Raw genomic sequence first — 15513 nt, forward strand, 5'->3', positions numbered from 1 at the left:
AGGAAAGGGAGAGTGGAGATGGAGAAGGATTTTCCAACAACCTTGAAGTAAAATATGAGTTGGTAGCAGAATGTGTGAGCAGGACATAACCAGAAAAGACAGACAGAACAAGGAACAATATCTGTGAATCGGTGAGGGGGAGTGATGATGATGATGATGATGAGGAGGAGCCTGACTCTACATTCTATTTCTCCATTCGTGAGATCACCCAACCCCACCCTAGTCTCAGCTCATTTACTGAAATACTTGCTCCATCCCTGTGTTATCTCCAGACTTCATTATCCAAACACACTCCTGGCCAGCCTCCCACATTCAACTTACATATAATCTCAAGAATATCTAAAACTCTATTGCCCAAGTGCTCGCTTGTTCTATAAGTTGTTGATCCAACAAAAGGCTCCCGTTTACAAGCAACTTAAAATCTCTCCCTTGATGTAATTCCTGGCTGTGAACATCCCTGTCTCCCTGCACCACACAACCTGTGAGACCTCAACAACTCATTTTCTGTCAGACTCCCAACGATGTGTTTATTCATTGCTTCACCGGATTGGCTGTTTCTACTGTTGTCAAGGCAACACGGTCTGGAATTCCTATCCTAATCCTTTCATATCTGTTTTTCTCCTTTAAGGTATCCCCGAAAACCTGCTTATTTGGCAATTCTTTTGATCACCTGACCTAATATACCCATCTGTTGCCTAATGTCAGAAATTATCAATAGTATTTCGTGAAATTATAAAAATGATAAAAATACAAACTGTTGTTGATTTGCACATACATTTTCAACTTTTCTCTGTCGCTGAGTGAATAATCTGTAACATCTCTTACCCAACCACATTGTGGGAGCACCTTCACCACACAAACTGCAGCTGTACAAGGAAGTCAAACATCACCCTCTCCCCAGGCAATGGGGCTTTGGCATTAATCACTGGGATCTGTGGAAGGAGAAACACAGTTGATATTTCAGGGAATGAAAATGTTGCAGAATTTGATGGTCAGAAATGGAAGGAAAATGCCCTCTTTTGTTGTAAAAAGGAATGATTCACTGGCAAAGTGATTGTGGAAAATTCAGTCCGTTTAGAGAGCAGCACGTTGTCAGGGGTTGGGCAGCAGAGGAAAATTAACTTACAAAAGGTCTGTGAAAGTAACAGTAAAACACTGAACAACCCAAACACCCTGTTTCCCAACACTTTAACTCCCCTTCCCGCTCCACCAAGGACATGCAGGGCCTGGGCCACCTCCACCGCCAAATCCCAGGCATCTGATGCCTGGAGAAAGAACGCCTCATCTTCTGTGTTCGGGTCCTCCAACCACATGGGATCAATGTGGATTTCACCAGTTTCCTCATTTCCACTCCCCCCACCTTATCCCAGATCCAGCCTTCCAACTCGGCACCACATTCTTGTCCATCTTCCTTCCCACCGATTGGCTGCTGCTTGACCTGCTGTGCTTTTCCAGCATCACACTCTGACATTGAAAACACCCTGACTCTGACACTCTGTAAATCCTGCCCTATCTCTCCCTGCCAGGCAAAGCTGTGCATGTGTCCCCCTGCAGCTTGCCCCTCACAAAGTTGGCTGCCACACTCATGTCCCATGAATCACTGCCCCCAATAAAGGTGGCGGAGCTCACTCGCACCATTCACCATTTGAAGCATTTTCCCGTTTGCCACAAACACGGTCCTGGGATTTTCAAATTTGTGTTTTCCGATGTGCACTAAGTTCTGTGAAACGTCTCAGCCCGTTCCATTAAAATTTCCTTCCCTTCCTGGTCAATATGTCTTTCCTTACCCCTGCCCTGCACCTTCACACATTTCCAATGCCTTGGTCACAACACACACTGTGCTGCCAGTGAAGCTGATCACGTGGTTGCTTATAGCCACGCCCCTCATTCACTCCGATTGGTTGGAGGACCGACAGGCACTGCCTGGTCTTCCAGTCCCAGCCCCATCTTCTTATAAGAGGTATAAGAGTGAGGGTTCATTCCTGTTTCTCCTGATGTCAGACATTAACAACAACTACCTGCATTTTATGGAGCCTTTCACACAGACAATTCTCCTAAAGTGTTTCACGAATGCTGGAAACATTGATTAAAGAGAAAAACTTTAAGATACATATTTAAGGAGGACAGAGGGGATTAGGAAAGATATTCAAGAGTTTTTTTTTAAAGATTAGATTACTTACAGTGTGGAAACAGGCCCTTTGGCCCAACAAGCCCACACCAACCCTCTAAGAGCAACCCACTCATACCCAACCCCTACATCTAACACTACGGGCAATTTAGCATGGCCAATTCACCTAAACTGCACACTTTTGGACTGTGGGAGGAAACCGGAGCACCCGGATGAAACCCACACAGACACGGGGAGAATGTGCAAACTCCACACAGACAGTTGCCTGAAGTGGGAATTGAACGCAGGTCTCTGGCGCTGTGATATAACAGTGCTAACCACTGTGCCGCCCATCTGCAGCTCCAATCGTGGAGTGATGTATGTGGGGAACAGCTTACAACGGAGACAGTTAGTGGTTAACCACAGCTTAACAACCCCATGTCCTAGCCCCCTACCCCACACACTAGGCCTTGTTCTCACAGCCTGTCATTACACACTACCTATGGTTAGCCATTAATAGTCTCCATTAACAGCTAGTCACCCTCCCCCAGCCAGATCGTTATCCACTCCTTTATCCAACCGTTCTTCTCGCTCTATCCCTACCTATCCTTTACTCCTTACATCCTCCCCAAACCCTACCTTCTGCATATAACCCAACATTTGTTCTCACAGTAACATCAGCTGTGAGGCAGGGACACCGGATCTGAAACGTTAACTCTGATTTCTCGTCACAGATGCTGCCAGACCTGCTGAGCTTCTCCAGAACCTCCTGGTTGTTGTTTCTGATTTACAGCATCTGCAGTTCTTTTGGTTTTAATTTACCGGGAGTTTGTAATTCAGGTCCAACAGCCTCTGTCCCAGTCCCTGCTGTCTCTCCCACCCCCACCCAGTGACACTGCACCTGCACAGCTCATGGACAGGTGTCGTCTTGCTGGCCACACCCCTCATTCACTCCCATTGGCTGCAGGACCACACAGACTCTCCTCCCATTGGTCTGGAGCTGCCATCAATCAAGCCATCCCCCATTGTGAGGTGAGTGGTGGGCTCCTCGCTCTCTCTGCCTTGGGATGAGCTTCATACTTCACAGTGAATAGGGCAGTATCACAGAGCACAGGGGCTGGGGGCTATTCAGCCCATTGGGGCTGTACGCTCTCCCTCTGGAGATGCTGCAAATCCGTCCCAACTCCCCTCGCATTTACCCACAGCTTCCCAATCTTTCCGTAAGAAGTAAAATTGCAAATCTGTTTGAGAACACCTGCTGAATCTGTGTCCACCCGCTGTTCAGACTGTTCCAGATGCTCAGAATGTACTCAGTAAAATATAGGTCACATATTCACATTATTTTCCATTTAACTTCAAGTAGTTACTAATATTGTGACATTGTTAACAATTCCCCTCTCTCTGCAAATTAAAATATCCTAGAAACAAATCTCCCCCTTGTCGAAATCACTGCTTAACCTTCTCAGATCCAAGAATTATCTGTGCTGAGATGTACAGCTCAGAAACAATGGACCAATTCGCCCATGCCAACTAGGAATCCTAAACTAACGGAGTCCCACTTGCCGGATATTGGTCTGAATTCCTCAAAACCCTTCCTAATCACGTACCCAATTGGATGCCTTTTAAATGTTGTAATTGTATCAGTCTCCACTACTTCATCTGGCAGCTCATTCCATTCACACACCACACTCAGCTTGAAAACGTTGCCCCTTTGATCCCTTTTAAATCTTTGCCCTCTCAACTTAAACCCACGTGGTCTTGTTTTGGACTCACCTAACCTGGGGGGGAAAAAAGACCCCAGCTGTTCACCATATCCACGCCCCTCGTGATTTTATAAATCTCCCAAACGTCACCTCTCAGTCTTTGATTCTCAAGGGAATTTAACCCCAGCCTATTTAGCCTCTCTGTGTAGCCCAAATCCTCCAACTGTAGCAAATCTTTGTAAATCTTGTCTGAACCATTTCAAGTTTCACAACATCCTTCTCAGAACAGGAAAATTCGAACTGAAAACGGAATTCCTGAAATGGCTTTATCATAGAACAAGGAACATAGAAAAATACAGCGCAATACAGGCCCTTTGACCCTCGATGTTGCGCTGACCCAAGCCCACCTAACCTACACGAGCCCACTACCCTCCATTTGCCTATCCAATGCCCGTTTAAATGCCCATAAAAAGGGAGAGTCCACCACTGCTACTGGCAGGGCATTCCATGAACTCACGACTCGCTGAGTAAAGAATCTACCCCTAACATCTGTCCTATACCTACCTCCCCTTAATTTAAAGCTATGCCCCCTCGTAATAGCTGACTCCATACGTGGAAAAAGGTTCTCATTGTCAAATGTCCTATCCAGCCACAATATAACGTCCCAGCTTCTGTATTCAATGCATTGACCAATAAATATAAGCATACCAAACACCACCTTCACTACCTGCCGACCTGCGACTCTACATTCAAGGAACAATGTACCTCTTTTTTCAGCAACACTCCCCAGGAACTTACCATTAAATACATTAAGTCCTGTCCTGATTTGCCTTACCAAAATGCAGCAGCTCACATTTGTCTAAATTGAACTCCATCTGCCATTCCTCACTCGAATGGCCCATCTGATCAAGATCCTGTTGTATTCTAAACTAACCTTCTTCACTGTCCACTACACCTACAATTTTGTATTTTCTGTAAACCTACCTCATATATTCACATCCAAGTCATTTATTTAAGGACCCAATATCCATTCCTGCAGCACACTGCTTTTCAGAGACTTCCAGTCCACAAAGCAACCCTTCATCACCACCCACTGTCTCCTACCTTCAAGCCTGTTTTGTATCCAAATAGATAGTTCTCCCTGCATTCCATGTTATCTAACCTTGCTAACCAGTCTGCTCTGTGGAACCTTGTTCAATGCCCATATAGACAATGTCCACAGTCTGTCTTCATCAATCTTCCTAGCACTTCTTCAAAAAAAACTCAATCAGGTTAGAGCGACAATTTCCCACGCACAAAGCCATGCTGACTCTCTAATCATTCCTTGTCTTTCCAAATACATGTAAATCCTGTCCCTCAGAATCCCTTCCAACAACTTGCCTGCCACTGACTTCAGGCTCACTGTTCTCGTGTTCCTTGGCCTTTTGTTACCACCTTTTTTTAAAAAAAAAGAATGGCACCCGTCTTCCAGCACCTCACCTGTCACGAACGATAATACCAATATGTCAGGGAGGGGCCCAGCAATCACTTCCCGAGCTTCCCACAAATTTCTGGAATACACCTGATCAGGTCCCAAGGCTTTATCCACCTTGATGCAATTTAAGACATCCTGAAACTCCTCCTCTGTAACAGACACTTTTCAAGTTATCACTATTCATTTCTCCAAACTCTCTAGCTTCCACATCCTTCTCCAGTGAAAAAAAAGACATGGAATATTAGAGGTGCGAGGTAGGAGCGAAGGACTTCTGGGAAGGTGAGTCTAACTCAGTAGCTGAGAGAGTAGCTCAGACTGAGCTGTCTCAGTCCTCAAGGACAGAACTGTTCAAATGGGGTTTGCAGCAGGTGGTGAGGGAAAAAGATACTACACCTTATCGTTATGAATCTACCAGCTGCAAATGCATCTCTCCATGACAGTGTCGGTAAGAGCGACCATCCCACAGTCCTTTTGGAGACAAAGCCTCGCCATAAAGTTGAGAAAAACCTCCCTTGTGCTGAGTGCTACTATCACCGTGCTAAATGGGACAGATGTAGGAACTCAAACTGGATTTCTCTGAGGCACTGTGGGATAACAACAGCAGCAGAACTGTACTCCAGCACAATCTGTAATCTCATGGGTTTGTACATCCCGCACTCACCCATCACAATGGACAGGAAAGGAGGGCATGCCATGAGCAGCACCAGGCATACCTAAAAATGAAGTGCCAACCTGGTGAAGCTACCAACAGGACCATCTGCATTTCAAACAGCATCAGCAAGCAACAGAGCTAAGTGATCCCACATCCAATGGAGTGGATCAGGGCTCTGCAGTTCTGCCACACCCAGTTGTGAATGGTAATGGACAATTAAACAACTAGTTGCAGGAAGCACCACAGATATCCCCACCCTTACTGGGGTTTCACACATCCATGCAAAAGATAAGATTGCATTTGCAGCAATTTTCAGCCAGATGCAAAGTGGGATGATCAGCATTCTCCAGTGGTTCCTAACATCACAGATGTGAGCTTTAAGCCAGTTCTATTTAGTTTGAATAATATCAACAAAATGGTTAAGTAGTGTAAAGGCTTTGGGTCCTGCTAACATTCTGGCAATAATACTGATAGCTTGTGCTCCAGAACTTGCCACCCACCAAGCCACGTACCGCTCCAGCACTGGCATCTACTGACAATGTGGAACATTGCCCAGGGATGTTCAAATAAAAACACAGGGCAAATCCAATCCAGGCAATTTCCCTCCATCAGTCCAACTCGATCAGCAGTAAAGTGATGGAAGTAGTCATTAGCAGGACGACCAAGCAGCAGCTGCTCAGCAACAGCCAGCTGAGTGACACTCATTTTAGGCTCCACCAGGGCCACTCAGCTCCCGATTGTGTTACCGCCTGATTCACAACCTGACAACCAGCTGAATCCCAGAGGTGAGGTGAGAGTGACAGCCCAGTCCCACTCCAACACCACTATTTCTAGCTGATTCTACCCTTGTCTCAGCTCATATACTCTCATCCACCTTGTGTTATCTCCAGACTTAATTATCCAAACACACTCCTAGCCAGCCTCCCAAATTCAACCTCTCTGTAATCTCAAGAAAAACTGAAAACTGTGCTCACTTCTCCCAAAACATGTTGATCCATCAAAAGGCTCCTATTCATAAGCAACAACAATTTAGAAAACTCACTCTTCATATAATTCCTGGCTGTGATCATCCCTAGCTCCCTGCACCACACATCCTTTGAGACCTCGACAACCCATTTTCTTCGAGACTCCCAATGATTTGTTAATTCATTATTTCAATTGTTTTGCTGATTCTACAGTTGCTAAAGCACCATGGTCTGGAATTTGCAGACAAAACCTCACAGGTCTGCTTTCCACCTTTAAGACATCCCTCAAAACCTACTTTTGGCAATGCTTTTGGTCACCTGACCAAATATCTCCATCTCTGGCCTCATATCTAAAGTTCTCAATAATATTTTTGTGAAAGCATGATAATAAAACTACAAACTGTTCTTGATTTGGACATTATCTTCAAATCATCACTGTTGCTGTAATGAATAATCTGTAATGTCTCTTACCCAACCACATTGTGGGAGCACCTTCACCACACAAACTGCAGCTGTACAAGAAAGTCAAACATCACCCTCTCCACAGGCAACAGGGCTTTGGCATTAATCACTGGGATCTGTGGAAGGAGAAACACAGTTGATGTTTCAGGGAGTGCAAAATGAATTACAGGGAATGAAAATGGTTCAGAATTTGATAGTCAGAAATGGAAGAAAAATACACTTGCTTATTGGAAAAAAGAATTCTTGACTGTCAAAAATATTCAAGATAAAAAAAATCTGATAATAGAGCAGCACATGGTCAGGGGCTGGGCCGCAGTGAAAAACTCATTTACAAAGTCTGTAAAAGTAATAATACAGTATTAAACAGACCAAACATACCCCCATGGTTGGAGACTGAGGAAGCTGGACATTGACAAAGTGGTCCTGAGGGAGCCCAGAGGTGAATCAGAGCAGGATTGGCTGCTGTCATCACAATGACTCTGTACCAGAGAGAGGCTGCACATGCGCCTGGCTGCACCTTGCCCCCTACAAAGATGGCGGCTCCGCACGTGTCCAGTGAATCCTTGTCCCGAATAAAGATGGCGGCGCTCACTCAGGCCTGCAGCCGCTGAGGCAATTCCCCATTTACTGCAAACACGGGACTGGGACGTTCAAATTTGTGTTTTCCGACATGCACAATTTGTTTGTAAAACCTCTCCGCTATAGCAACACAGTTTTCTCCCGTTTCCCTGTTTATTTCTTTCCTTACCGTCTCCTTTCTCTCCATAACTTCCCGAGCTTTCATTACAGCGACTCTGCGTCGGGCGCGAGGGTGATCACATGGTTTACGTTAGCTCCGCCCTTCATTCACTGTGATTGGTTGGAGGATCAACCTCCCGCTAGGTCCTCCAGCTCCGCCCACCGTCCTTTCATTGGTCCGGTGCTGACATCAATCACCCGGGGTCACTGTTGGCTGGAGCATGCGCAGTGTGTCCTGCTTGTGCTGAGATGTTGGGTCATGTGATGGGAGGTAACAACAATGACTGCAGATGCTGGAACCCAGATTCTGGGTCAGTGGTGCTGGAGGAGCACAGCAGTTCATGCAGCATCCAAAGGGCAGAGAAAAAGCCCTTCATCAGGAATAAAGGCAGTGAGCCTGAAGCGTGGAGAGATAAGCGAGAGGAGGGTGGGGAGAAAGTAGCATAGAGTCCAATGGGTGAGTGGGGGAGAGGATGAAGGTGACAGGTCAGGGAGGAGAGGGTGGAGTGGATAGGTGGGAAAGAAGACAGGCAGGTAGGGCAAGGCCGGACAAGTCATGGGGACAGTGCTGAGCTGGAAGTTTGAACTAGGGTGAGGTGGGGGAAGGGGAAATGAGGAAACTGTTGAAGTCCACATTGATGCCCTGGGGTTGAAGTGTTCTGAGGCGGAAGATGAGGCGTTCTTCCTCCAGGCGTCTGGTGGTGAGGGAGCGGCGGTGAAGGAGGCCCAGGACCTCCATGTCCTCGGCAGAGTGGGAGGGGGAGTTGAAATGTTGGGCCACGGGGCAGTGTGATGGATTGGTGGGGGTGTCCCGGAGATGTTCCCTGAAGCGCTCTGCTAGGAGGCTTCCCCCAGTCTCCCCAGTGTAGAGGAGACCACATCGGGAGCAACGGATACAATAAATGAAATTAGTGGATGTGCAGGTAAAATTTGATGGATGTGGAAGGCTCCTTTAGGGCCTTGGTTAGAGGTGAGCGAGGAGGTGTGGGCACAGGTTTTACAGTTCCTGTTGTGGCAGGGGAAAGTGCCAGGATGGAGGGTGGGTTGTAGGGGGCGTGGACCTGACCAGTTGGTCACGGAGGGAACGGTCTTTGCAGAAGGCGGGAAGGGGTGGGGAGGGAATATATATCCCTGGTGGGGGGGTCTTTTTGGAGGTGGCAGAAATGTCGGTAGATGATTTGGTTTATGCGAAGGTTTATAGGGTGGAAGGTGAGCCCCAGGGGCGTTCTGTCCTTGTTACAGTTGGAGAGGTGGGGTGTGGAGGGCGGAGGTGTGGAATGTGGACGAGATGCGTTGGAGGGCATTTTTAACCACGTGGGAAGGGAAATTGCGGTCTCTAAAGAAGGAGGCCATCTGGTGTGTTCCATGGTGGAACTGGTCCTCCTGGGAGCAGAATCATCGGAGGCGGAGGAATTGGAAAACGGGAAGGCATTTTTGCAAGAGGTAGGTTGGGTTGAGAGTTTACTGAGGGTAAGAATTCCCTTTGCTTGAGCTCTGCAGTAGATTTCCTTTATTCATGGAGGGAATTGCCTTCCTACTCATGACTGTATAGCTGTGATTGATGAATCAATGCCATCTGAATCAGTACATAAACACCCCATTTTCACAACATCTAAATCTTTAGCACATTGTATTACGCTCTTCTTTGGAAACAAAAAAAAAATGAAATGGAGCCTCGAGGAATCGGAGCAGGAGGAGGGCATTCATCCCTTTCAGCTTGTTCCCCCATTCTATCAGATCATGGCTGGGCCAACCCAGACCTCAACACCTCTTTTATGCTTGATCCGCATAGCCCTCAACTGTTCAATATTTCAAAAATCTATCTGCCCTCTTTTAAAATAATTTGAGATAGAATCATAGATTCCCTACTGTGTGGAAACAGGCCCTTCATCCCAACAAGCCAGAACAACCCTCCGAAGAGTAACCCAACCATTCCCCTCCCACATTTAACTTCCACTAAAGTTTGGGTGAGAAAATTCTAGCCATTCACTGAGAGAAAAAATCTTGACTTTTTCTAAAATGAATGTTCCCCTCTGTAATGACCCCTGGTTTGAGACTTCACTGGTGCTGGAAGATCTAGTCAACATCCACCCTATCAAGCTCCTCAGAATCTTGTTTCCATAAGATCACCCCTGCTTATCTATTCTTGATAGGTCAACCCTTTCATGCTCGAAGCAGCTAAGTGAATCTTTTTTGAATGGTCTCCGATGTTGGTTTATCCTTTATTAAATATAGGAGCTAACATTGTATACAGCACTGCAAGTGAGGACTCAGCAACAGCCAGTGTGGTTAACCAATCCTCAATCCATGCTAATACATTACCCCGATACCATGAGCTCCTCAATTGTGCAATTAACTTTTATGTAGCACCTTATCATTTGCATTTTTAAATTCCAAATACAGAACATCATTGGATTGCCTTTTATCAGTTCTGCTTGTTATCTCCTCAATGAACTGTCGCAAATTTGTCAAATATAGTTTCTCTTTCACAAAACCCAGACTACCATGTTTAATGATAAGCTTTTCTAAATGTCCTGCTATTTCTTACTTTAATATTCGACTCTGTAGATTCTTTCAGTAGATTTGCTAAGTATGATTCCCCTCTCTTAAATCCATGCGGACTCTGTCCAGTAAGGAACTTGACTGTACTCCAATATAGTTAGTAAATGTATCTATTTATTTTTAAAAATTGATTACTTATAAATGCTGGACCCATGCAACATCAATGAATTTGTGACTCTGAATTTGGGTTATTTTTTTTTTTCTGTTAATTCCTTTTCGTACTGTGTTATGCAGACAGTACCAAATGATCACTCTTAATTGTGAGTAACTTTGAAAATAATATGTTTTAAAAATGACATCCCAAAATGCTGCCTCATTATTGTGCAAGGAGGATTTTATTCAATAGTTTGCAGATAAAATTGAACAGCTTTTTGCTGCAATTTGGCCAGACTGCAGGTTACACCAAAGTATCAGTGCCTCACCTTTAGAGTGTTCCCAGATATCGTGCAGCTGCAGTATTTTGTTTTGCACTCCACTATATGTTGTTCTCACTTGTTTCTTTGTGAAAGATTACAAAATTAATTTGGATGAATGAAGTTATGATTTCTTTCACCAATGTTGGGAGAAAAAAAAGTCAGTATTTCAAGTGCTGATAAAGTAAAATAAACTGATAATCAGTAGAAAGGGTTTAAGATTGATAGATTCTTGTTGCCTCGAGGAATTAAGGGCTACAGGGAGAATGCTGGTAAGTGAAGTTGAAATGCCCATCAGCCATGATTGAATGGCGGAGTGGACTCGATGGGCCGAATGGCCTTACTTCCACTCCTATGTCTTATGGTCTAAGATGGATATGGAACAAATGCTGGCAAATGGGACTAGATTAATTTAGGATATCTGGTCAGCATGGGCAAGTTGGACTGAAGGGTCTGATTTATGTATTGTACAACTGTGACTTCATTCTCTCAATTATTCAAGAAGTTGAATACTTCGAGGAGGAAAAGGAGAATTTATGCAGAGAATGCACTTGAAATGATGATTGAGGTATATCAAACTCACATTGTTTCATCACCTTTTCCTCTGGGTTCTTCAATGAACAAACTTGTTTTGTTCTCTGAATAACTATGTATCATGTGATTTGTTTTGCACAAAATATTTCGTTAGGATCAAGTGAACTATTAAGAAGTGTTCATGTTTAAAATTTAGGCAGCTTGATTGTGAATCTCCTCTTGGCCTGAACACCACTTTCCTGCCAGCCCTCCTTAACCCTTCAACCCATTACTGATTAAAAGTCTGTGTGTCTCTTATTTAAATTTACTTCATGTCCCAGAATCCACAGTGTTCTGAGATAGGGAATTCCCCATCCTCTGAGAGAAGTAATTCCTCCAACTTTCCCTTCATTGTAAACTTAGGACGACTCATTGTAGATTGAATCATCTTCTCTGCCTCTACTTGGTCAATCCCTTGACCATTTTATAGACCCTCAATGATACCACCTCTCATTCTTAGGCTGCAGTGAATATGAATGTAAATAGTGGTTGTCGTTCAGCTTGTGGCATTTTGATAACTGTGGCAGAGGATGTTTGTTCAAAACTGAGCTCGACAGTTAGTGCTTTTCAAATAAGAAATAGTTGACGACATTAAGTACATTAATATGTTGGCGTTTTGTTTTTAGGAAGACTTACTGTTGGGAAGATTTGGTTAAGGGAATATTGCAGTCAAAGCTGTGGAAGATTAACCTCCACCCATGTGTGAGGTAGTACACTGTGGTCAAAAGAATAAAGAGACCACTTCCTCTTTGGGAATATGTCCTTAAATAGGGCAGAGGGATCTGCAGATAGCAATGAGTCACTGGCAGCAAATGGCACCAGTTTGTGAGGTTAAATAGAAAAGTAGATCATGGGTTTATTTCTGGGACGACAGAATGGAAATGTGTTCGATATGTGTAGAACCATGGACAGATCACCCTTGGAGCACTGCAAACAGTTCCGATCTACATATTGTAATATGGATGTAGAGGCAGTAGGGAAGATAAAGAATAGTTACTGGAATTATATTCAAACTGAATTTGAATTCATCAAGTAAGATTGGACAGTCTTGTCTCATTGTAAAAGAGTGACATGGTCCAGTTACGTTTGATCGGGTAGACATGGAAAAGATGTTTCTGCTTGTGAATGTCAGAATCCACTGGATCTGTGGATATAATTGTAATCACTATTAAATCTCACGGGGAATTTGCAGAGGGCGACAAAGTCTTTACCAAAAAGGGGTTTGAATGTAGAACTTACTTCATCAGGAATAATTGAAGCAAATAACAGATGAATTCAAGGAGGAGCTTGGAATACAAGAAATCAAAGAAAACTATGTTGATGGGTTTAGGTTGAGAAGGAAGCCTGTGTAAATCACAGATACTGAGAACCTGTTTTTGTGTCCTGAAACGATGCATCTGTGTTGTTCTGTGACATTTCTATAGGAGCAGCAGCGGCAGCAGTAAACAAGACAGCTCACCCTTACCATTCTTGGAGAAAAGCAGAACCTCTGGCCACACAAAAGGGAAATAGCTCTACTGAGGAGGTGGTTCAAACAGTGGCCAACGACTCAATCCGCAGAGACAGTGTGCCTTCATTACCTGGTGAGAAAGGTGAATTCTTTAACCAGAAATGATGTTTTGTCCTTCCAATGATCTCATGACTTAAGCAGGGAAATGTGTCTCTTCAGTTAGATGATTTGAATCAATCAAATCTTTTGCTACGTTAGCACTCCTTCCCTACCCAAAGGATATGTGGGTCAAATAGGCACATGTCTTGCACTGCTTTAATTCAAGATTCCTTTATTCAGTCATGAGCTTAACCTATTCAATCCAAGTTCCTTGTGTTTCCCTTGGATCTGTGGTTGTGCACAAGGAAACTTAAACAATGTGTGATTCAATATCAAAGTTGTGTTGAATCAATAATTGTAACCCCACTCTGCTCCTTGAGCAGATAGTTAATCCAAGGATTCTAGCTCAGCCCTTAACTTCAAGTTCAAGTTCTAAACCTTTCAGTTAGCAATGGAAAATAACAAAGAACAATGTCAATCATTTATTGTCTCTACAGCCTCTGCTTCTGTTGCCACTGAATACTCCCATAAGTTTGACGAGCCAATGACTAAAGATGAGATTGAAGAGAAATCCTTCCGTTCCCTTCTGCCACCAGAGAGCCAACACCACTTTCATATGGGGAAGGAACGCAGCCAGCAGGATGGTTCAGATGGGGACATAGTGCGGGACCAGTCGGCTTCTCTTATGGATTAGGGTGAGTGGTGTTACCAATTAGTGGGATCTCAGTGCTTGGAATAGTTGCTCCTCTCCATGTTCGAGGTACCTTGCCATGAGATTCAGATGGAGAGGACGAGGACCATATGGTGTAACAAGTGTGAGCCAACAGTTGGGCAGGGCCTGTGTTTCTGAAAAAAAAAGCGAGTACCACTCGGTCACAATGTGCCCAGAGTTTATAAATCATGAAGGAGAATAAATACTTGACATTGTTAATCTTTGTGATCGAGTTCCCATATAGTGAAGACAACGATTAATATTTACTGGGATTCCTTGCTCCCCCAATCAGATAAACACAAGGCAAATTTGACTGTGAAGCATGTCCCTGAATTTACACCTTTCTACTGTTCATTAAAGGTAATAAGATGCAAAAGATATTTTTGCAGAGGAATTTGATTTGAACAAGAGACATTTGTGCAGATAGTAAGAGGTATTCTAATTGGAAGGATATGTTTAGTGATATCCTGCATGTTCGATGTTGGAGCCCTAATTATTCACTATTCATAATGAAAGGAAAGCCACATTCAACATTTGGGGCCACTCTGCAGATGACAGCGATTCCAAGTGTCGGTAGATGGAAGCACAGCATTAGAAAGCAATCTTGATAGATTCAGGAAATGAAAAAAAAACGACAGATGAGTTTGTGTCGACCAGTGAGAGGTTGGATCAAAATCGGATATTTTGTGATTGTGAAAATAGAGAGAGAGTGGACTCCAAAGAAACTACTGGGATTGATCCAGCTGTATAGTTCACGAAAATGTCTCAAACAGGTTCAGGAAAGTGACCAAGGGGCCGGTGGAATGTTGACATTGATCTCGACAGAAGACGAGATACCAAAGGATTAGAAGTCATGCTTCAGCAAATCCGAACCTAGTTAGACCAAGCTGTCAGGGCTGGGCACCATGGCTGAAGGAGAGTATCCCTCTGAGGGGAAGTGCAGTGTAGATTTACTGAAGTGATATTTGGATTCCAAGGCTTAACTTAAGAAGAAAGATTAAACAGATAAAGTGTTCGAGTCAGAACATTGAGGTGTGATAACGGGGAACACTTTTATACACAGAAATGGATAGTTTGATAAAGTTCCACAAACAGCGATTGATTGGAAATTATTTGCAAATTTCAAATTTGAGGTTGGTAGATTTGGAATGAAAATGCTGAAGGATTATGGGACAAAGACAGGGATTTGTCATGATGATGAAGATGACCATGATTTGGGTGAATGGTGGAATAGGCTCACGAAGCTAAATAGCCTCCTCGTGTTCTGATGTTGATGTAACCGTGGCTCCCTTATTCTCTGCAAGTGCAACTCCTGTAGTGTTTTTGGTTATGTGTCAGAACCTGGCAGCAAATTAGTGACTGGAGTCCTGACCAGAACGTTATCAGGATGAGGGACTTCGCCGGTCTCAATGTGTTTCACAGACGATGAAATGACACAGCCAGCACTCTCCTTTCGTCTCTCCACTACTCTCTCCCGCCTCTCTCCTCCCCTCCCGCCCCCTCCCCCACCTTCTAGCGCCCCCCCAGTACACCCCTCTTAACCCCCCACCCCTCTCCGCCCCCTTCTCCCTCTCGCCCCCCCCACTCGCCCCCCCCACTCGCC

At 44.4% G+C, this 15513-nt stretch overlaps 1 long non-coding RNA gene across 2 annotated transcripts; it reads right to left on the bottom strand.

The window, feature by feature from the left end:
* Nucleotides 1–829: 829 nt before the first annotated feature.
* Nucleotides 830–8173, bottom strand: LOC132809372 (uncharacterized). Of its 2 annotated transcripts, none has more exons than XR_009642281.1 (3): nucleotides 8112–8173; nucleotides 7373–7479; nucleotides 830–932 (listed from the first exon to the last, which is right to left on the bottom strand). It is a non-coding gene; the product is annotated as an uncharacterized LOC132809372 (long non-coding RNA). The 2 variants fall into 2 exon arrangements; XR_009642282.1 differs by lacking the exon at nucleotides 8112–8173 and adding an exon at nucleotides 7742–8005.
* Nucleotides 8174–15513: the final 7340 nt, after the last annotated feature.

This window comes from Hemiscyllium ocellatum, unplaced genomic scaffold, assembly GCF_020745735.1.
Source record: "Hemiscyllium ocellatum isolate sHemOce1 unplaced genomic scaffold, sHemOce1.pat.X.cur. scaffold_1158_pat_ctg1, whole genome shotgun sequence".
In the NCBI taxonomy this organism is placed as follows: Eukaryota; Metazoa; Chordata; class Chondrichthyes; order Orectolobiformes; family Hemiscylliidae; genus Hemiscyllium; species Hemiscyllium ocellatum.